The 23,933-nt window shown below is 39.4% G+C and overlaps 1 protein-coding gene across 5 annotated transcripts in view; it reads left to right on the top strand.

Moving 5' to 3' along the window:
• LOC121943961 (uncharacterized) overlaps nucleotides 1–23,933 on the top strand; it is a 172,294-nt gene that overhangs the window by 4,721 nt on the left and 143,640 nt on the right. The window contains exons 3-4 of one of the 5 annotated variants that reach the window (XR_006105884.2): nucleotides 18,617–18,748; nucleotides 19,634–20,516. The exons of the other annotated variants lie outside the window; for them this stretch is intronic. The gene's annotated coding sequence lies outside the window, so the exon portion shown is untranslated. Of the gene's footprint in view, nucleotides 1–18,616; nucleotides 18,749–19,633; nucleotides 20,517–23,933 lie in introns of those variants that run through there. 5 annotated transcript variants of the gene reach the window in all.

Here is a 23,933-nt window from a genome sequence, read left to right as displayed (position 1 = left end):
AAACATACCTATGTGACAATTTCCAACAAAACAGTGAAGTTTATCCTAATTCAGCGGACTTGAATGTTGCTCTCCTTTAGACAGTCGTAATAATAGCCAAAACAGGGCAAGATTGAACTAGGTTGACTATTTAAAGTGTCATGTTATGGCCTGTAATGTCAACAGAAATGCAGAAATTTTGGATTATATCATTTTACAGCATTTTCCTGCCTACATGAGTCATTTGTTCTGATTTGTTTTTTGTTTTTTTGTCTACCCCTAATTATGATGTTAAAACATTTAATTTCATTTCTTTTATTTATAAAGACAACACACATTAATCAACATGTCTGTAAATGTGTGGCTAATTTTCAACTGTAGTCCTTTGACAAGAGGTTTTGAAACCTATTACATGATAAAATTCAGATAACAATGACAGCAGAACGCCATAAAGACAGCAAAAACAATAACAAAATGGAATTCTCAATACAGAACACAAGTCATGCAGAGCAACAAGAAACAGCAGGACGTCAGTCACAACAAGAGTAAACAGCATTTTAGCACAAACAGCCACGTAAGCAGCATGAAGCATCAACACACAGCTAAGCATTACATGCAGATATGCACAAAAGCAGTTCATTTATATCCTCATTATTGATCAAACATTGAAGTCTCAAGGAAGCAACTAGGAAACAACAGTCCCACCCTCTGTTTACTTTGGATATTCGTCCTGGTGTGAAAGGTCAAAAACAAATCGATAAACAAGTAAAGAGGCTTAATTCATTTTCAGGTTTTGATTAATATCAATCTTTGGCTTATGGACTAAGTTCATGTCACGCCACTGACAGCGGCGGGAGGCTCAGGGATTATGTTTCGCTGCAGCAGCTGAGCAGTTTTAATAGAAACCCCCCACAGTCCAACTTTCTAGTTAACTTTACTGCACTTTGTAAAGGTCATCTGAACTTAAACCTTTGATACTTTTTAAAGGTTTAATGTATCATTTCTTAAGTAATTGCACAAAAGACTTAGGAGCAGCGGTGACGAGAGACTGTGCTAACCACCATAACTCAAACTAACAGCATGTATAAGCGATTACCTCGTACTTTTTAATTGAGTGGGTTCAGAGAAGCTCTAACTTCCGAGTTTTACGAGTCTGGGGTCTTTTAACGGCTCGGCCACAGTAATTCGATAATCATTTTCATTTGGTAGAATGCTGGCGATCAATCTGATGGATGACTTCATCAATCCTTCTAACACAGTCGTATAGGCCGAGGAGTGTGAGTGTAAGTCGAGAGGCCATGAATCGTCCCTTTATGAATCATATTCCAACTAAAAGTTGATTAGTGAGCTATTGCAGCAGGGAAATACAGCCGCACTTGATATTCATTAAGATAAGGTGTTACTGCCAGCGTTACATGGTTTGTGACAATAAATTTCCCATTTGCATGAAAATGGGCTCAGAAATTTAAATGGCAAAAATACAGTCTAGCTCATTGTAGCACAGTTTGGCGGCGAGGAGTGAAATAATTTATTCATGAGGCTGGCAGGACGTTGGGTGCTACCATCTGAAGTGTGTGGTAAGGAGAGCTGATACTGGATTTCACTCTGTTTTGCTATGTATTGTTTCTTTAGAATCTATAGAATTTAATTTAACATTTCAGGCACTTTTCTGATCCTCAAATCCTTGGAAAGTACTTTAAATCAAACAAGGTCAAATTCCAACATCAACAACACAACAGCCGACCAATAGGGTGCGAGTTATCGAGCCAAAAATGCCCAAACACATCGCACTGCTGATCCCAGATTGATCATGTACAACACATACATGATAATTCCCTGGCTGCCTCCCGCTCTAACCCCGCTGGCCTGCCTTTGTTTTGCTTCAGCTCTGTCGTGTGTTCAAACAATCGGTCAGTGAATCATATTTGTACCATCCTATTAACAGTCGAGATTATCCTCATGATTATCCTGTTTTGCACACAAGCTCCTCAAACCACCAGATTATGAGAAAATAGTTTCAGGGGATTTAGGTATGCTCACAAACATAGGTAAATATTAAAAAATGGGATTTCACAGAGAATTCAGCTTTTGGTCACTTTGTTACTCAAAAAATAAAGATAGGATAAAATCAATTTTTTTTGTGACCCACATTTTTTAAATGAACTTTTTTTTTCACAGAATAGCACAAACATATTATTATTACACCGCTCAAATCAATCAAATCAAATCGAAATTGTATCCTAGCAAACTTTGTGATATTGGCAAATACTGCATTATCGTCCAAAGTATCAATAAAATATCATATTGTGATAAAACCAGTGATTTACACATTTGTGGTGGCCTCCACAAATTGATTAATAATTGGGAAACTGTGAAATTTGTGGGGGTTTTTTTTAAGTTGGACCAAAGCTTCAAATGTTATACATGTCACCTGATAACAATTAAAAGTGTCATGTAATAGGCAAAAAATACGCCTCTACTCTCCAACTACCTCCCAAAGTCCCAGTGACTGTTAGTATTTCCCCCTGCCCGTACATTACAGTACATCTCTCCTCCTCATTGACTCGCTCTTCTATCAAATCCTTTTCGGACAATTGGCTGGGACAGCCTCAATCATCTCACCTGCCTAGACGGATGAAAGAGAATGACATTAAGACAAAGTGAGAGTGGCCCCCGGGGGTCCGAATGGCTCTGTGGTGAAGAAATCCATCTCCAGCTCCAGATTCCCCTGACGTCCTCTCACCTGAGGAAGCCCCTGGGCGCAGGTTGACCTCATCCACAACCCTCCACCGCCACTCGTTTCACTTCCAAACCTTCACTCCTCCGTCTCCACTAGAGAGAGACACGGTCACTGATATGAAGTCTTCGCTGCAGTCCTCGGTAAAGATTTGACACCGGCTGTATCAGTGCAATATGTCTCCTCGTTTTACAAAGTCAAGCTGCAGGGGAGTAGAAATTACACTTGTTTTTGTTATCAGGTGCCATGTGTAACATTTCAAAATCTTGAAACTTTAAATCTAAAGGTTTGGTCCATCTACTAAAAAAAGAGAGACATCACATTCCCATACCATCAGTGAATATTTCTTGTAAACCTGCTTCATTGCTTCACAGCTTAAAAGGAGAATATTCACAAAACCCTTTTGTTACAGTGCCACTGATCTAACTCATTATTGACTATTGACTGACTCACTGTTTCCGGTCAGAATGACTGTCTTGAGCCATGCTGCTGACATAACTTCAAGAGAATAAGGACATAAACAGTGGATTTCTTTCTGTAACTTATAACAGACTTACTGCTCTGTCTGAATCAAGCTCAAACATGCAACAATTTACTCAGTTGCCCAAACATTAGGATTAGTTGTTAAGCTCCTTCACAGCAGGAAAATAACATTTATTTCTTTACTTTAAGATTGATTTGTTTTTTTTTTCAGACTGAGAAGCTTGGAGTTTGTCTGCTCTTTAGTGTTGAGTGTTGTTGTTGAAGTGGTTTATGGTCTGACTGAAGCGTCTCGTCTTGGAGTCGTTGAGGGGAAATTATATATTTCTGATTTTGGTCAGGTTCTTTTTCAACTTGCAAAAAAGTGAACTTGTGGGCCATGTAGTGAGTGTGCAGGCGTTACTTTTTTCCTTATGTGCGCCGTTTTTTTAAAGCCTTGGACCTATGTGATGTGCGTATAACTACCCTCTCTCAACTTGGAGAGCTGGCGCTTCTTAACATTTTTTGCAGGTTATTTATTTATTATTTTTCAAACACAGTCGGTACCCACGCCTGCCATGTCATATATTTAACATGTTTGGTTCCATGTACAGTGTAATGCAATTGTTGTGCATTTGCTGAATTTACAGCTAACACACACACACACACACACACACACACACACACACACACACACTGTGCTTAAAGGGATTTTAGCCAATGGGATCAGCGATAAAGGTCTTGATTGCATTAAGAAGCTGATAGTTCAGCCAGTGCTGTAGAGATCAGAGGTGTCTCTCGGGGTATTATCTCACAACAACACACAGTATGCTTTGCTCTGACAACACATATGCATTCTCATTTGTAGTGTATGCAATATATAATCCTGTATATTTTGTTTGTCTGGAGATGTTGTAATCTCCAGTAGCGTGACCAAACTTCTGTGAGCTCCACACTTCCTCTGGAGGATCAATGGCGATCAGGTCACTGATGTTGGCATGAGGGCCAAATGAAAATCTGTTGCTGACATATTACAAAGCTTAACTCCTGCACTTCTTAAGGCAGGAAGTGGTGATCGGAAATCACGCAATGGCTGCTCTGCAGTTTATCCTGTCTCGTATTTTCTTAATACTGTAATGCCTGGAAAACATACATGAAATGTCTTCCTGTATGGAAGAGGGGAGCAACTTCATTCATGCAGCCTTTGTAAATACGTGCGTGCCAATTTATTTGTTTATTAGTTTTCATCATCATTATCATGCTGATTTTATTATATTTTATATTAATTAGTAAATACAAGTGTTGGTATAACTCAATAAAATTCAACATGGCAACAAACTACAGCTACAAAAGTGCCCATGAAGCTCAATAAGCAACTCTGACACAATTTTAACAAAACTGAACATTATATCTCTTATGAATGTATGATTTATTATAGGGTTGTTGCATAAAACTGCATTAATGTTTGATATGTGAACCTAACAAATTGGCAACCGATCATCCATAATTTGTATATTAACATATATATATATATTACATGCGATTTTTGTGCCTCTGAGCTGGCCATAGCTAACTGTCCCTTCTTTCCTTCGTCTGTCCTCCCGTCGTCTGTTCGAGGTGATATCTCAAGAATTGCTTGAGGGAATTTCTTTCTAGATTTTGGACTTAAGGATGAGCTGACTTTAGTGACTACATCTTTTCACTCTTGTGAATGTGATATCTCAAAAACACCTGAAGGGAATTTCTTCAAAATTGGCACAAGGATTTATTGGGAGTTGAGGATAAACAGATTAGATTTGGGTTATCATTGGTCAAAGGTCAAGGGCACTGTGACCTTGCATCTATCTCATTCTTGTTAACTTGAGGCAATATCTCAAGAAAGCCATGTAGGAGTTGCTTTAATTTTGGCACAAACACCCAGTCTGACTCAAGAATGAACTGATTAGATTTGATGATCAAAGGTCAAACGTCAAGGTTTCTGTGCCCTCATTTTTGCCCATAACTCAAGAACCTGTATGCTAATTATGACAATATTTACACAGATGTCTAATAGGATAAAATGAAGTAATAGCCAGGCATACAACTATCAGCTGGTAATTGTAGTTTTCTTCTTATTTTGCTGTGTCAGGGACTATGAAAATTGCGATCAGAGATCCTTAAATATGCAAATATAGTAAAAGAGAGTGAATCTGTTGTTGGCTTCCACTCTCACTTTCAAAACCAAATTACCTACAATGTCTGGTGCTGCTGTTGGCTTAAACATGGAATAAAGTAATGGGAATTTGAAACATGTCTTAATTTAATTGTATCAGAGACATTTTCTCTTGCACACACAATTATAGGCTGCCTCAGGGACAGATAAGGTTGAGCTTCTTTCTTCTTTTCTATTAATCAGATGCCACAACGGGGGCTCATGTTATTTACATGCCAATGTAAATGTCAATAATAACTTTAGTGTGGAAACAGAACTCTTTGTGTATGTACTGTGTGCATATATAAACTAACACATGTAGATAATTAAGTACATAAATCTAAAATGAACCCAAACACCTCGAGCTCTTCTCAGTCATCTTATGTCTTTAAGGCCGTGCACATTAATTACAAAGCTCACTCCGACACTCTAACACACCCAGTATTAACACAGCACGTCATTAATAAGGAGGGGAGAGTGACATGTGAAGGTCTCACATTGTGACTAATTGAAAAGGCATCAATCATCCGGGGCCATTTTACTTGCCTCAGCACCTGCTACTGTATGGAGGAGGTCACACTTTGAACAGGATCAAGACAACTTAATCTAGATAAATTAACAGTGCAGACTGTGCCAGGAGGATGTCTGCCACGTCCCTGATCTCATCCTGCTCGTTCAGACAGTTTTATCATATGGGATCTGATCCATGATGTTTCCTGCGCCTCCAAGAATATTGTACAAGAATGTGGAGTGATTTTTTCTTTATTTTGTCCCCTAGTTAAAGTTGTTGAACTGAGTCCCTTTTGGTTTTTTGGATCAATTTAATTACTTTTAAATGGTTTAATGTTTGCGATTGCAATGATGACAAATACCAAACATGGAAGACCTAGACTTTCCTAGCTTAGTCCTCTTTTTCTCCATTGAAACAGCTGGTTAGGCTTTGGTTGCTGTAGTTCTCAGTGACATTCAGCCAGTGGTGGGTAGTAATGAGTTACCTTTATTTTGTTAAATGTACTTGAGTAATTTATTTTACTTAATTATACCTCTGGGCCACCGAAAAGCTCACCTGGTAGAGTGGGCGCCGTATGTAAGAAGGCTGTGTCCTTGCTGCACTGTTGCTAACCTGCAAGCGTTTGCTGCATGTCATCCTCTCTCTTTCACTCTGAAGCTGCCGTCCTATCATTTAAAGGCAAAAAGTTTATTGTAGCTTGGCAGTCAGTCTCCGATGTCACAGGATCCATCAGCTCCACCAACTCCTGATGACAAAGGCAGCTAATGTAATATTTTTCCACTTTAGAGATGTTGATATGTTACATATGAAATGTGTATTCACAGTTTGCAGGAATTAATATTGCAACATTTTCTTCTGGCGTTCGGGCTGCTGTTTAATGTGCAGTATATAGTAGATTAGCAGCATAGTGTGTAACCAATACTGAAGTGTAATCAGAAATGTAAGTAAGACCCCTCTGACCCTGGAAGCATCATGTAATATGGAGAAGTTCTGGGAAGCAAAATAAGAGGAACAGCAGCTCAAGAGACGGGATGAAAGATCATCAATAACCCACCGCCCTGAACTCACTTCTGTGTTATCTTTTCTATACTCGTCATGTATATTTCATCCTGGTGTCCCAGCGGCTCGGGCTCGGTCACTACAGAGCGGCGCACCACTGGAGCCGTGGCTGAACAGATGTTTGGAATGGCAGATGAACACAACTTAGGCCTCACATATGCTGCACAATCAAGAGTTGGGAGTGATTTATTCATACCAGTGAATAATGTAAACACACTTTTAAAGCGAGCAGGGTCTGGTTTCGGGTGTGTGCTACTCAGCTCAGCTCACGACAAACTGATGTTTGTGTCACAGGAAATATCAGTCACGTTTCACAGTGGGGTTAACTCTGGATGACTGTACAGATACAGACAACAGCGGCGACTTTTAAGCCGGTGAAGATCAGTCTTTTTACCACATGCTTTCTAACTCTTAAACGGCGTGATGTCAGGAATATGTAAGCTGTGTTTGTGATAAATCCAAGTGGGAACGAGATTCAGATCCAGTGTGTGGACGAAAGGCTCAAAATACATAAATACCTGTATATGTGTGGATTTGTTTCAGTACCTAAACGTAATCTGTATTTATTGTTAATATTACTGTTCATGCAGCTGAGGGAAGCGCTTTCATGCTTGTAAAAAAGCTTGGTTAAAACCTTTTTTCAGGTGTGCCTGTGTATCAACAGGATAGAAATCCTTGACGGAGGTAATCGGCACTGAAAGAGTTAATTTCCTGCCCCCCATCTCGTAGAGAAGATTGCGATGGTGAATGGTGAATTAGATATCTAAAATGACCAGTGTGATTGTAATGACAGCTCTCTGTAAGAATCATTTCATCTGCCTACATTACTCTGAAGACGTGATTAATGAAGCGCAGCGTCCTTCACATTTCTCCTCCGCTCTGCCTCTCATCCGCAGATATCCTGATCTGCTGACATTTACTTAAGTTTGGGCTAATGTATTAATTCCAAAGATAATTATTCAATATACTTTTGTCACTGTTGATATAACTCAGCGTCACCCTGCGAGGCTCTGCTCTCGGAGGCTCTGTATGACTTTGCCAGATGGGAAAGCGGCTCCAGCAGAGAGCTCGTTCTTTGAAGAAGGCCATATGTGAGAAGTAGCATGGAGAGATTACCAGACGGGAGACAAATGGTCCTCCAGGACACAGACATATAGTGTACAAGTCTCAGTAATACATCTTCCACATACTGGGCAGCTGATTTACTGTCAGGTTACTGTACATGCTCAATACAATTAAGTATGGATTGATATCATACAGTCAAAATATTTTTCTTAAAACCTTCCATGAAGTTATGCAGTTAGTCATGCAGTATAACACAAAAGAGACTCATCAAATCGGCTGCAGTTCTGCAGTGGGAATATCAATTTCTGAAATCAAGAAAATGGTCTTTCCTGCAAATCTTAGGGTGTAGTTTTCAAGGAGTATAACATTCGCAGGCTGTAGGCTGTAGGTGATTTCATATTGACCTTAGGGAAACATATTAAACATTTGACCAAGGTTAAAAACGATTGCTGAAAACAGAAAAAACATTTAAGAGGCCTCTTAAAATGAATACTTTCCCGACAAAATGACCATCAATTTGTCATTCCATGCTACCTTGAATTCGTGAAGCTCTTCCTTGCCTTAGTTTGAGTTTTTTGATTGAGCACCTGTAAAGTGTTTTTTGGATGTGGGTCATTGCCAGTTTGCTTTCCTTGTACTGTGTTGTACTGCTAACAGCTTTTACTCTCAGCACTAAAGTTGTAAAAGTTGCACAACTGAAAAGCAACATCGTAGATAGTTTTGCAGCCGGAGACCTGAGATGTCCAGCATGGCTACCAGAGAGGCTAGAGTGTGGATGTATTACAGAAAGTCTGGATACAGCCACAGAGGCGGGGCCCAGATCATTCCTATGAGAGCTGCTTTAATGGCAAATGAAGCAAAAAAAAGATCTTTCCAGGTGTAAAATACATGGATTTATAGGCCCATGAGGCACGCGCACCAGAGACTTATTGCAGCCGAGCACAGGCGAGTGTGCCCGAGCTGGTAACTTCTGTCAGTGGAGCGACTGACTTCGAGTTTAGACCTTCGCTAACTTGAATTGCGGGTTAAAAAATGTAATCTTGCACCTCTTTTAGACTTATGAGGTAATGAGATTTTGACGTTCACAAAAAAAATATATATATATATATATATATATATATATATATATATATATATATATATATATATATATATATATGCACTGATTCACAGATGTCTCTCTAATGTAAGTCAAAGGAGAAAAGTCTTTCTGGGCCTGTGCACATCATGTGATGGACGTGGACAGTGTAATTACACCTTTGGACATTATGTGAAATTCTCATATGAGCCTGGCACACTCTTGAGCGCTTGGGCTAGAGAAAGAGATCCTTCTGTCAGTTAAAGAGATGCAGGACAGATTATTTGATATGAAGCATGAATAGCAGCATGAATGACCAGTTTTTCTAGAAAGCATAAAGGAAAGGTCCTGCTTGAAGCCAGATTAATTGTTATACGTGGAAAAGCACATTTTTCAGAGATTATTGAAGTCGTTGGCTTGTATGGACCGCTGGGTCATTTGTCAAATAACACACTCCACCTTTCAGCATACTGGATCGCCAAAACATCTGGCTGAGCTCAACTCCACCGGAGCAGCTCAAATAGGATCCACATGCCTCTGACTTTTCTTTATGTCTCGTGATTGTCAGCAGTATGGCACATCCCCCAAGGAGCCATAAGGCAACAGGTGTGGGGGTGTGTGGGATGTCTATGGGAAATAACTTGGCGAAGGTTTGTGTTTCCCTTCAAAGTGTGATAAGACAGTATTGTGAGAGCTGAAAGACTGCAGGAACCTGAAACTCCCACTGAAAGTTTAACAGCTGACGAGGTGAAATGAAAACCTCAACAGTTTCCTGAAAAAATCAAGTCGTTATTTTATCTGGTCCATGATATGGTGTAACGGGACATGAATCATTAACAAACAGTAACCAGATGCTCGGTGGTAAATTGGTATTTTTCATTGTTATCCCTCTGGGGTCATAAATCAATCAGCCGGATAAGCAGGGTACCATGAAAGGAGTTTTCACTGTAATTAAATATGGATTGTTTACGTTCAGTGTTTCTCACAAAATCATATTACTGGGCTTGTTCAAGATGGGCAAAACCTGCGCTCATGTCTGCATCCTCATTACCTTAAACAAGTTTTTGGAGTCAGGTGACGTTATGTGATGGGCTGTGGGAAAAACAAAAACAAGGATGATTGTCAAATTTGTGATTAAGTTGCAGTGATTGCTCAAAATTGCAAGGTCGAATTCACAGGGGTGGATTGAATTTGTAATAATTGTTGAGATTGCAACATTAAGTAACTAAAAAGACAAAGGAGACGTTATAACTGAGCAGTACATAACACAGCCCCCCTTCTACCATTTATTTTAGCCCAGTAGGGCTAAATTTCTGAGAGAAACTCCAAGTTGGTTTCATACCAATCACACCCATGAATCTACTTTGTTTTTTCTAAAGATGGACGCTTATGTCTGAACTTGTCTTTGACCATCTGCTTTTTTGCTGCATGTGGTCAAGATTGGCTCCAAGGATTTTACATGGTTGCATTTAGACTCGAGCTGTAAACGCGCATGAACAGAAGTGATATCTCCAGGAGGTCCAGAATACCATCAGAGGTCGTAACAATCAGACAGCTGAAGCAGAGAGGACGAGGACGAGGACGAGAATCAGAGTGACCGTCGAAGGCCTGGACCATCCCTGAAAGATGCAGCATCCGATACGCCTCCTCATGCTCCGAACAAAGACGCTGGACATCATGTCCTGTTTGCGTGTCAGCCGCTCACCACACAACACAAAAAGAAAACAGCAGGAATGGGATGAAGCCCAGAGAAGAGCACATCACAGCGCCGCGCTTGTCATCCACCCAGCAAAGGCGACATCACAGCAGTTCACACACACATCAGTGTGGTTGTGTGTCCGAGGCCATCTTGCAGATGTCTTTGTTGTGCCCTCTCTCTCCAGGCTGAGCTGGCCACTGTGTGTGTGTGTGATAGATACTAGGAGACATGGGGGGGCCGCCTGTGATATTTCAGCAGCTGTTTCCTTTATGCAGCTGCACCGCCACAGACAGGACACTTCAAATCATGCTCATCGCTGCCACCACTGTGTGTGTGTGGCAGTCCAAAGGGATCTGGTGCCCGACGTTGTAGTGAGACACAACAGAGAGTCGAGGGGCACCCTACATCTTTCACTATGGATATTATCAGCACAGAGGAAACACAGGTCTACTGTGCAGGTCGTGCATATGGGAAGAGCGGGGCACTAGCTGTGTTTACATAGATGCTTTTATTCCACAAATAACCAGAATAAACTCTTAGTCAAACCAAAAATGTCACTTGAAACCACCTCAGAGGGAATACTCTGTGTGATATAGTGGGATAAAAATAAAAAAAAAACAGCTGAAAGATTGATGTTTGCCATGTAAATATCCACTTTGGTTTCATTTCAGTTTTTAGATGATTTTTATTCTACTAAACTATTACTGTGCAAAATGATATTTGCTTATATATAAGGCTTGGTATCAGTACTTGATATGTGTATGTCTCCAGTCAAACGATACCTGCATTTGATCCTTTGTGTACCCAGATCTTAAACACTAGAGGAAAAGTTGTGTTGCTAAGCCTCCACGTTGGTGATGAGGCATTATGTTTTCTGTTTGTCCATCCGTCCAGTTCTCATGAATACGGATGACTTGATGGAATTTCTTTAAATTTGGCTCCAACGTCCACTCGGACCCAAGAATGAACTGATAGAAATTTGGTGATTGAAAAATGTCACCATGACCTCACAAAACATGTTTTTGGCCATAACTCAAAGTTTATATGCCAATTACGACAAAATTTCACTGAAACAATAAAATGTTGAATTGATGACATTTTGTATCCAAAAATTCAAAGGTAAGCTTCATTTTGACATCATAATGTTCTGCAAAAACAGTTTTCTTGTCATTACTCAACATCGTATTTCAAGACCCGAAGGGGAGACATTTGGTCAGTATAGTAGCCGTTTCACCATACCATAGTTCCTAGACCATTTAGTCTGCAACGTGTCCCAGTTGTCACTCATCTGCCAGCTATATTTTGTAAAATCCAAGTTCTCATGTGAGGCAGGAAAAATCTTAATGAGATTTATTTTGTAATGCAGAAAAAAATACAAAAAAACACAGCATGCAAAGTCCTTCCTTAATCACATTTCATCTTGTCCACAATTGACTTGATGTCTGTCTCATGTTCCTACATGATAAAATGCATCACATAAATTGTGATTACATTTTTAAAATTTTTCTAATTCATGTAAAAAAGATCTGGTTGGGGAGGAGCGGTCATGGCTTCTTATGCAACTGAATGCTTCTAAGGTATCAAATAAGGTGCACTATTTGTATTGAAGGCAGGTGCTTTTTTGGTGATGGTCTTGCAGTTGTTTTGTAACATAAAGCAGTAAACCATTATGCCATTATAGTGCCCAGTATTTATGTCCTCTTCTTCTAAAAGTTTGCCCAGCCCAGGCCAAATTTTGGCTTCTCCATGAAATATTAGTGTCAGTGACAGTCTTCAAAAACACATACCAGTCGAATCCCAATGCCAACGCAGAGTTCTCCTGGCGACAACTAGACAACCGTCTTTTATTTCCTCATTTATTTTTCATTTAAAGCTGAACCCACACTGGTGCACCCATGAAAAATACAGATTTCACCCTTGTCTAGTTGGGGGAAAAAGATCCAATCAGGCAGAAAGACACATCAACAGGGAGGAGAGGGCAAGAGAGGAGAGAGGGGGAAAAACACACAGTGTGTCCTTTGAGCCGGTGTCACCCTGCTGGGTGGAGTTTGACATTCAGACCATGCGACAAGGCTCGACCCAGGGTGGACGGCCCCCCTGCAATATTAACTCTCATTTGGAGAGCAGCTGTGGCTATGAGCATGAAACATTGAAGGAAACAGCTGCCATGGATCCAGTGCCATCGCACCACCTCTCGCACTGTCTATTAAAGCGCCCTCCCCACTGTTCCCTAAAGCCTGCATGGAAAATCACACAAACCGGCTCTTATTCCTCATGTAATTTCCCTTCTGACCGCGGTCTCCGGGCGACTCAGCCTGTCTGTGTTAAGGCTTGAATAGCCGGGGAGATGTCACCAACATCTGGACGAGAGAAAGTGCTTTCAAGGCCTCTCTGTCCTGCTATTTGGTTGTTTGTGTGTGTTAGAATGTAATCAAGGAAATGACACAAAAAGAGCTATTTAAGACGTGTATAAAGACCGAGAGGTCAAGGACAGTTGTGTTTTGTTAGATGCCTGACTACTGAGAGTTTAAACAGTAAATTGGAAGGGTAGGAAATGGCTAACTGTTTAAATTTTTGTCAACATGGACGACTGTTGAAGAAGACTGTAATACCTGCAAAGTAAACAAGAGAGATGCCAAAAAGAGCTGTAAATAAACAATTTAATCGTATTTCCATCTTTGCTGAGAAACAGTTTTGTGTGAAAAGAATTTAAAACCTGTTACATATAGACGCCTGTCCAGAATTTAAGCCTGTTGAGTTCAGTGGATTAAGCAAACAATAGCCCGTGCTTTTAATTGAAGTTTTACAATATTTGTGAGAAAATAAAGGAAAAACTACAAATCTTTGTCCGACACAAGCTTTTTTCATGTTTCTGAAACCCCCCTGGAGGGTTTAACACAAGTCTTCCAAAAGATTTCACCTTGTTTGCAGTTTGATGATGATGCTGTCTAACACTTGGATACAAATCTCCCATTAGTCTTTCTTTGGTTGAGATGCGGTGATCGTGAGGGACATAGCATGATCCACATTTTCATATTCAGCATGTATGCAGGCTTTTGCTTTGCTTCTCCACTCATCTCTTCATGTCTTTCTAATATGGTGTAAACAGTTATTTTATTACCATAATGTTGCATTCATGTGCCTCCTGTTGTTGCCCAGACATCACCCTCCACCCTTCAGTGTTGTAGCTATCACTTCCTGCTTGCCTGTTCTGCCTGAATCACTCTGAACGCTACAGCGACTTCCATTTTACAATCACACGTTCATGAGATGAGCTGCATCTTAAAAGACCCTCGCCTTGTAAAGTAGCTCCTCAGAGACACGGGCTAATTCACTTTCGCTTCGGGATGGGTGGCAGCATTAAAGGTCGTCGGTGACTCCTAGTGACAGGCTGAGAGTTAGTGTGCAGGCGGCTGAACCTGAAGCTCCGCCGGGGCCCGGACCCCCTGGTGTTCTCCTAGTAGCTGTACAAGCTCCTGACGTCGGTGCAGTGTGTCAGTGACTGATTCAAAGGCAAACAGCTTTAAATAATTGATCAGTATGGTCACTGTGGCGGTTGATTATATACTCTCCGATTTGTGTGTTTTGCTGTCATGAAAAACAACATCTCCCAACGAAACATCGTGCTCAACAAGAGTATGAATAAAGAATCCTCCTGCAGAGCTCACGCTGCCACCGTGGATGTAAATGAGGCCCTGACTCTTCGCCAGCAATGTGGACAATTAAGCTGTTATTAATTATTCAAGAGTGGAAATAATTGATCAGCGAGGTTGAAGTGGCTGCGGATTGTAATGGCATGGGCAGTGCCACATTCACGGGGGACAATTAGCAACAGGGGTAATTACACTTACAGCCAATTTGTAATACCAGCAGCGTCTCTTAATGCCACATGTGCACGCTGGTGTCGGCAAGCTGGATCATACTTCAGCCCAACAGGTTTTTTTTTTTTACCAAGTTAAAGAATGCTGCAGTGATTGCTGTGCATGTGGCATCAGTCATTTTAATAATAACTTTATTTATATAGCAGGTTACAAAGTGCTTTAACAAAGAAAGCAAAAGTAGAAATGGGAAATATATAGAAGGCAATACAACAACAAAAAACAAAAAGTACTGTTTAGCACAAGCGAGACAAAACTGAGGAGAGTTAGGATAAAATTAACCCTCTGAAACCTAGATTGACATCACTTTTCTGGTTCTGCATTCAAACACCTTCACAAGTATTAAAACTATTGAAATCTGGCCACATTGGTTTGCGCTCTCTTAAAAACGTGAAAAAAGGCCCTGAGCAACGTGGCAAGGACTCATCTGCATATTGCACGAAACAAAGACAGGAAAAATGTAAATCGTCATAATTTTATATTCAATCTTTTTTACAGAATTTTTGATATTATTTAAAGACTTTTTTCAGGTCATTTTCATTTTGTTTTTTCTTTTATTCTTACTTTTTTACTTTAAATTCATAAGTAATTTTGTACTTTAAAAAGCAGTTTTGTACTTTTTTTGGGTAATTTCCTCTTAAATTGCTTATTTGCTTTTTCCCATGTTTTTGAAAGAAATCAGGCCAACTTGCTTAGGTTCCAAGGGCTTAAAACATGAGGACAAATAATGCAAGATGCAGGACACATCATGTAAATATAAAATAATACAAACATATACACCCAAACCAGCAAAAGCAATTTTGAAAAATACAAAAATAAAAGGAAAATAAATAAATAAAACATGAATAAAGTAGGTAAAATAAATGAAATAAACAAAACGAAATAAAAGAAATAATATTTTTTAGGTAACTCATGTCACTCATGTATGTGCCTCAGTGGTAACTTCAACTGATGAACCACATCAGAACAAACTTCTAATAATGTGTCACTGTTGAGAGGGGGATTAAATTGCAGGAATTCGCTACAGTCAGCAAAGATTGAAATACAGAAATAGAGCATTTATACAAGATTTTTTTTTTCTTTTACTCATGATGTATTTTTAAGCCAAAATCTTCATAGAAGTATATCTGCTGTAACCACAGCCTTCCAAAAATTAAAAAAAAAAGTTAAATCAATTGAACAGTTTGCGAAGACATTTGGAAGTGTATACACAGTTATGCTCCCCAAAGTATGAATCCTGAAGACTTGTTGGATTTGTCAGAATTTCAATTTGTCCAATATTTTGGGCGTTTAAAACTAATAACACGTCCTTCATCCTCGATCATGTATCTGCTGTTTTTTGCAGCTCTTTATTCTGGTGGCATTGTGATGTCATTTGTCTTGTATCCCTTGAAGGGCCCCTGACCTTCCTTTGGCTTTTCTATTTTAATCTTTTCAATTATTTTTTAAAACACTCTGTTTTGGAGCCAGTCTCAAGTGGATATTAGAGGAACTGCAGTTTTTGGCACTGGGCTTCATTTTTCTGCCCTGGATGTTGCCACTTGTGCAAAAGTATCATGACAGTGGCTACTAACACAGAATCAACAACAAATAAATTAGACAAAAACATAAATTCAGAGGAAATCCAAATAATGGTCCGACTGCTTATGATTTTAACATTCACTATAACCCATGCGAGGTGCTAATGCAGTATGGGTTCATGTTAAATGCATTTCTCATTAAATAATCAATCAAATATAAAACATTCGAGTCGTATTGAAAGAGAGGTCACTGACAGAATGCACCAAAATAAACACTGCAGAGCTGTTTAACTCAAAGTGAAACCACAATGAGTCTCATTTCTGTCCACTTTATTGTCCCTGTGTACTCTACACTCTCTCCCTCTCTCATTTCTCTCATGATTCATTTCCAATGTGCCCTTTGCAATTAAACCCGGGGGTTCCTCACTTAAGACAGACAGGCCAGGGGAGGCGGGTGTCAGCCGAGACCATCAGTCATGCATGGACGCTGCGGTGTGGCTCTGTGGATGTGATAATAAAAAAACAACAAAAAAAGACTGCACAGCAAACAACTGCTGACTGCCACACACACAAACACACACAGAGATACACAGACAGTCAATTATCAATGAAACGACACAACGCTGTTTCTTCTGTATAATGTTTCCCTTTCAGCTCCTTCTTTTTCACATGGCGCTCCCGTCTCTCTTGTCACTGTCTTTTCCAGCTCCCCTCCTCTCTCTCTCTCTCTCTCTCTCTCTCTCTCTCTCTCTCTCTCTCTCTCTCTCTCTCTCTCTCTCTCTCTCTCTCTCTCTCTCGCTGCTATCTCTCATTGACGTTTTAGCACATTAATTGACTCATTATTCTGATTCGTACTCCAGGAGGGGGAAGGGGCTGTTGATTAACGAAGGCAGATGCCCGGTCTCTGTAGAGGAACCCTGGATCACTGTTGTTTGTCCCGTACGTTTACATGACTTATTAGATCAGCTAGAGACTGCTGCCTGGATGAAGAGGAGCCTAAAAATATCATCGCGGTCAAACGATTGAGAACTGTCGATCAATCGGCTTGTTTTTCAACTTCAGTTTTGATAATGGATCATTTTCTGAGCATTTGTCAATCAAAAATGTCAAAGATTCTCTGGTTCCAACCGCATATGTGAGGATTTAAATTTCTAGAAATGTCCTCAAGTCCCAAATCCTACAAACGTCCTAAAGTCCTTAAATTTCCGAAAATCAGAAATGTCCTAAAATGCTTGAAATGTTGTTATCTAAGAAAAAGCCCTAAAATCCCCCCAAAATTCTTAGAATCCTATAAACATGCTTGAGTCCTTGAAAAGTCCCAAAATCCAAGAAACATCAAAATTGGAGAAACGTCCTTAACTACACCCCAAAAAAAATTCTTTAAACCATGCTAAATCTGAGAAATATCCTAAAATCTTAGAAACATCCTAAAGTCCTAGAAACTTGCTAAAAAATTTTAGAAATGTCCAAAAATCTGAGAAAAGTCCTAACCACTGCCCCCCAAATTCCTAAAATCTTAATAAATGTGACAAAATCCTGGAAATGTCCTGACATGCTAAAAAAATTATAAATCCTAGAAACATATACAGGGCTGCTGTGACTGGCCCCTGGCCCTCTCTCATCTTGCAAATGTGGCCCCCGAAGCAAAGCAAGATGAGTATCTCTGTTTTACTCTGTTTAAGATCAGTGTGTCTTTTGAATATTTTGACTTTTGTTTGGATTAAACAGGCATTTTAAGGGCATCACACTGAGCTCTGGGAGCATGTGATGGACATTTTTGGCTTAATAATAACCACTGTTTGCTCTGCTGTGGGTTAGCACTTTGTACTTTTACCCCTCAGCCATTGCATATTGATATGCTACATACAAATAATTCACCTTTGGAGAACAGGAGAGTGTTCAAACATGCTTTCTTGAAAGGAAAGTCACTCATAGTCACTCTATTGTTGATTTGTTTTTAGCGCAGATGGTTAAAGATGATCTGAACTCATATATGCTGCAGCAATCTCTGTAAAACATCTGGCAGGTGTGTGTGTGTGTGTGTGTGTGTGTGTGTAATGTCATGTACAGTGTAATGCAATGCTATGTGTCTCACAGACTAATTAAATTGGTGTCCAATTATCCGAAACATGATGTCTGCACTGAATGCGCTTGCGTTTTCCACGTGCTTGGTTTCAGGACTTATGGTGTTTTTTTGTGTGTGTTTTTTTTTTAAAGTTAGCATGTTGGCCAGTAATGTAGCTGACCAAGCCACAAAAACAGCTGTTTGCCAGCTGTTATCAGAACAAGCTTTTTTACATAACAAACACCCCATACCAACTATCCTTTCATTCAGCTAGTCTTTACAGTATGTATTTTTCTTTTTGTATCGATGTTATTAATCAGCCATCTTAGCCATTCTTAACAGAAGTCCATTAATTCTCTGTTATCCTTGTTTCAGAGCTCCAAAGTGCTGCCCACGCCTCAGATTTTCTCAGTGACTCAGGTGGGGTTAATCAAGAGAGAGTAGGAAAAGACGCACATCCCAGTGATGCATTGTGACAACTAATTTGCAGCGGTTGTAGCATATCAGGTGTGTTTCTTGGCTGTGTTTTTATCATAGGTATTTAACTTTAGACCTTTACGGAGTCCTAAACATAAGAAGATACATGATTTTTGTGAATACTGGTATTCTCCGTTTTATTCATTAGGGTTGTACCTGACTCAGAATTACATCATTTGACTCAGATTTGGCAGTATTTGACAGTTCGTTTTGTTTTCCATATAAAGTTTAAAAGTTTGAACAGGGTCAACGGGACGTTCAGTGTGATTAAAAAAAAAAAGCTAACTGCGCTAATGACAGGTTGTAAATGTGCAGCAATTTCTGCAGATAAAATATAAATAGATTTAAAAAGTTAATAAAAGTTTCGTAATAATCATTAGTTATAATAGTTATCAAAACACTATTCTCTATTTTCTTTTTAAATTATTATTAACTTAAAATATCTTTTTCTCTGTGTCTTTCATAAACTAATTTTCTTGTCGACCTTTGCTTATTTCTAGGCAAATTGCCATGTTGCTCCTTGCTTTTTTAGATTTTTTTTAAGAAATCAAACCAATTTGCTCATATTTCAAAGGTTTAAATGCATGTTGAGGTGTCTGAATGCAGCACAACAAAACTGATGTTGTCCCATGTTTCAGAGGGTTCAGTGGGTTACTGAGGCAATAATCTCAGTTTATAAAAGCAAAACCTCAAACAGGAACTGTGTGCATGACTCATGGTACCCCCCCCCCGCCCCCGTGTCTCTCTGTATGTGATGCTAGCATAAGATTTTTAGGCCATATCTTTAACCCCATTGTTCAGTGGCGACAGCTCAACATTTAGGCGCCCTGACACGTCCAGTTAGCTACAAGCCCAAAGTTTACCTGACACAGGGTGGCCTACTTATTGTCTCTCGCCCCTTTTCTTCCTCCGCAGCCCCACCCACCGAATCCGCCGCCACTCAGTGTCCTCGGCCCCCGTTCCTCCTCCACCCTCATACGTCCTATTTGAGAGAATTAGGAGGGAATCAATCATTTGTCGGGGTCTGCATGTTGTTACAGCCGGCCTTACTTCGCATGTATCTTCTATCTCCAGGCGGACAGGACGGGGTGGAGGAGGAGGGGGGGGGGCGATATCATGTGGCGAAACCAGGAATTCAAAGTGACGCAGGTTGGAGCTCTGGTGGCCGCTGAGTTTCTCTGACAAACTGACTGCAACACCCCCGGGCTCTTTCTCCCTCTCCCTTCCTCTCTATCTGTCCGTCTCACTCGTCTGAAATCTCCTCCGCCACCGCCACACTCTTCTGTCATTTACCGAGACGGGAGGCCAACGCCATCGCCAGGGTTAAAAAGTCTTCAAAGGCATTGAATTAAATCATCCAAAAATAAGGCCTTAATTGGTATTAAATAAACTTAAATTATCTTTCAGAAGTCTTAAAAATGCTCAGACATGGGAATTTATATTTTATTAACTATTTTTCTGACATTACTTTTTAAAATCTCAAAATAATTAGTAACGTCTTTGTTGTTTTTGTGAAGTAATTAAACAAATTCCTTTTCTTAAACCCGTCATGATGGGAATCCAAGCAGTTGAATCTCACGTGCAGAACGAGAAACATGTAATCGCCCAAAAAACACCCAGAAATGCCAGATATTTCCACTTCTGTTGGTTACCTTAGTAGATACCTTTATGAGAAGATTGTGTGTTTGTCTTGTCTGTGTTTGTTTGTATCATCTTCCATGTGCTCCCCTCTTATTTTTCCAACATTTGATGTGTATAATGTAACTTTTTCACTGGACAAAAATGTTTTTGTTACATAAACATTCTTGGCAAAATAAAATTGTCCTTGTTCACTTTTAGTGAATAGAAAATTGGTCTTAAACTTAATTCCAAGTGGCATTAAAAAAAAGTCCTTAATCTAGGAGCCGCTACAGACCACAGGAGATTTTGTACCGGGAGTTGACCTTGTGACCTTGTTAATGGGTGCCGAAACATCACAAGTGAGCCACCAAATGTGACTGACACGATCCTGATAAGAACTCACACAGCAGATATGACACACTGTATCACAGCTTACATGCACGTAAACACACCCATGAATACATAAACACTCTGTGGGCATAATACACAATTAAAAATATCTTCCGACTAAAATAATGGGCTGAATTAAAATGAAAATGTGTCCAGTCGCACCAGAGGGAGCTGAAAGTGCCTGTAAATCTGTGTTTGTAATGACGTCATTAGCTCTCAGCTGTTTAAATAGTTGATTAAGGCCCGTGCAGCTTGCACGCCGACCCCTGACACCCACAACATCTGTTTTGTTTGTGTGGGCTGAAAAGCAGTTGCTCTCACACTGTGCAATATGTGCCTTCATAGCAAGGTGACATTAGCTCTGAGAACAGCATACCCGCTCCGATTAGCTCAGCACTGGAGCGACTGCAGAGGTCTGACTTTTTAATGCAGCGTTGCTCAACTGCTGCTGCACTCTGACTCCGTGCCCCGGAGGTTTGTTTCAGGAAAAAAAGTGATATAATTTCACTTGATGCATATTGTGTCTACTGCAAAAAAACATAATTTTTATACAGTTTTATATCAATAGTAATTCAGCATAAATGCAACGTAAATATATAAAATTAGACTTGACGATTGGCTTTCCAATAGAAAACCTGATTCATTTGGGTTTAGAACGGTGTATTTTTTCAGATCTAAAGGGCAATAAGACTCATTTAGTTTCTTAATTGAACTAACTTTTCATTCGACACCTTAAAAGTCCAGGTAAAGCAAAAAATAAATGTGTCGTAGGTTTGTCACACCACAGAAAACTGTGTTATTAAGCCAGATCTGAATTCTGAAAGAAAATCAGCAAGTATGAGGTGCCTGGTCGCTCAGCTGTTTGAGCGGGGGCCCATGTATAAGGTAATCTGTATTTGCCAGTGTTTACTTCAAAATGAATCATTATGAATGAATTTGAATTGACCAGCAAGTTTTTTTTATTTTTCACAATAAATAAATATTACATACAATGAGAAGTAGGGGTAGACAGATTATCGGCCTGGCCGATTGTCACGGCAGATATTTGGGATTTTGCAGATTATCTCTATCGACGTTTTATTTTAGTGATCACTGATAAAATTAATTAATGTTATGTTACACTCAACCAACACCAAGAAAGTCAGTCTGCAAGACATGCAAAGAGAGTATCAGAATGTAAAACCTCAGGGAGCTATTTTTATTCATTCATGTCTTTATTTAAGTTTTCACTGAACTTTATAAAAAAATGTTGCAGGGAATTTGCTGTACATGATATTGAAAGCTTTAGTTTTTTGATTAAACATTTGCTAAAGGAATTTAAACAAAGTTTTCCACTGGAGTTTGTTATATTCTGATTTCAACAGAAATATATATATATATATTTTTTTTTTATTGTAAATGCATATTGGTTCAAAATATCGTTTTTATTGGTATCAACCCTGAGAAACCAATATCGGTTGACCCCTATTGATAAGCACTGTATTTTATGTCTCCATCTGCTGGTGGGCCATCATGATAAGAGTTTGCATAATATGATGTTAATTTCACAACAGAAAAGACTTGATGATCACTTAAATTAAGTGTGGAAAAAGGGGGATGTTTTAATATCGGCATTGGATAAACGCGTTGTTATATATCAACATATTGGATACTGGCAAAAAGTCCAATATCGTGCGTCTCTAATTATCTTGTATTGAAACTTTAAAATTACATGGAGTTTGAAAGTCGTGGACATTATTTAGCAGAAAGGTTACACGTAATTTATTACAATTAAAGTGTGCGCAACACTAAATAGCTCAATGTAAGCTTTCTAATATTAAAAAAAAAATCTACAAATCTGAATGTATGCAGGACAAATGCACAAACGCATCCTCTGCAGCAGTTACTGTTGTTTCTGAAAAGTCTCTGCAGGACATATGTTAGATTTCAGCTTGCCTGCTAACGAGCTAGCATTAGCATGTGCTAATATGTTTGTTTGTTTTGGAGCATAATCTTGTGCAGTCCCCCCCCCGCCCCACCCCCCTTTGCTTTATCTAGACTTGCAGATGGTGACCCGCTCTAATAATAGTCACTTAAATAGGACATGACTTTCCGACGTGCACATATGTTGGTTGCTCTCTCTCTCTCTCTCTCTCTCTCTCTCTCTCTCTTTTGTATTTGGCCCATTTGTTTTGTATCTCACTTTATGCATTGTTGCAGCTTTGGCCGCTTGAGGATCTTCCTCGCTTGTCGTACGCTCTGACGAACGACCCGCTCATGCAGAGCAGCCGCGGTGCCGATGCCGGGCACGAAATGAAACGTTCTCTTTATCAGCTTGGCATGTCAACAGAGAATGGGGGAGTGAGGGAGGGGTGAGGAAGACAGAGACATCCATTGAGGACAGGAGAGAGAGTACAGAGGGGGATGTGGCGGGAAAGAGATCAACACACATGGTTAGCTCTCTATGAGCCCGGTCAGAGAAGTCACTCTATAATGCACATGCACAGATACTGTCTGTGCACACAAGCATCCACATGGATGTAAACACTGCAAACACATACACACAAACACACACACACACACACACACACACACACACACACACACACACACACACGCTGTTGCTTCAGCCTCATGTCATGCTTACTGACATTGAAGCTTGTCTCTGCCCATATTGGTAGAGAGCTCCCACCATGTAAACATAATATTATCAATGGCATCATAAAAGGATGAAAGTATCAACAATAAATTCAATTTTTTCTTTTTGAAAAATACAGTTTAGATTGTGTAATATATACATTTTTAGACTGAATGAATGTTAGTTGATCTGATCCAAATATTGGTTGTTTTTTTTTGTTCTTTTATTTAACCCTTTGAAGCTATCTTCATTCTGTCACAAACTTGGGAAGAAGGCAACTTAGGAAATGAGCAAGAAATTCATAAAAGGGAGGAAAAAAATCCTAAAAAATTAGTAAAAAAAAAAAAAAAGAAGGAGATAAAGAATAAAAATTATGGAAATTACAAAAAAGAGGAAATTACTTGAAAATAATCTTTAAAAAAATAATAATTCTGTGACATAATTTTCAATATATAATTATGATAACAATAACCTTATAACCATATAGTTTACTGAACATTTTTCCCTAGCTTATTTTTAATCATTTTCTACATATACTATTTTTGGGGGAATTTGCACGATATTTCTTGCCATGTCGCTCATCACCTT

Source organism: Plectropomus leopardus, chromosome 4 (genome assembly GCF_026936395.1).
Source record: "Plectropomus leopardus strain MGB_pleo_1.0 chromosome 4, ASM2693639v1, whole genome shotgun sequence".
Lineage (NCBI taxonomy): Eukaryota > Metazoa > Chordata > Actinopteri > Perciformes > Serranidae > Plectropomus > Plectropomus leopardus.
The sequence above is the reverse complement of the archived record's forward strand: the minus strand, read 5'-3'. Positions and strand labels throughout refer to the sequence as shown.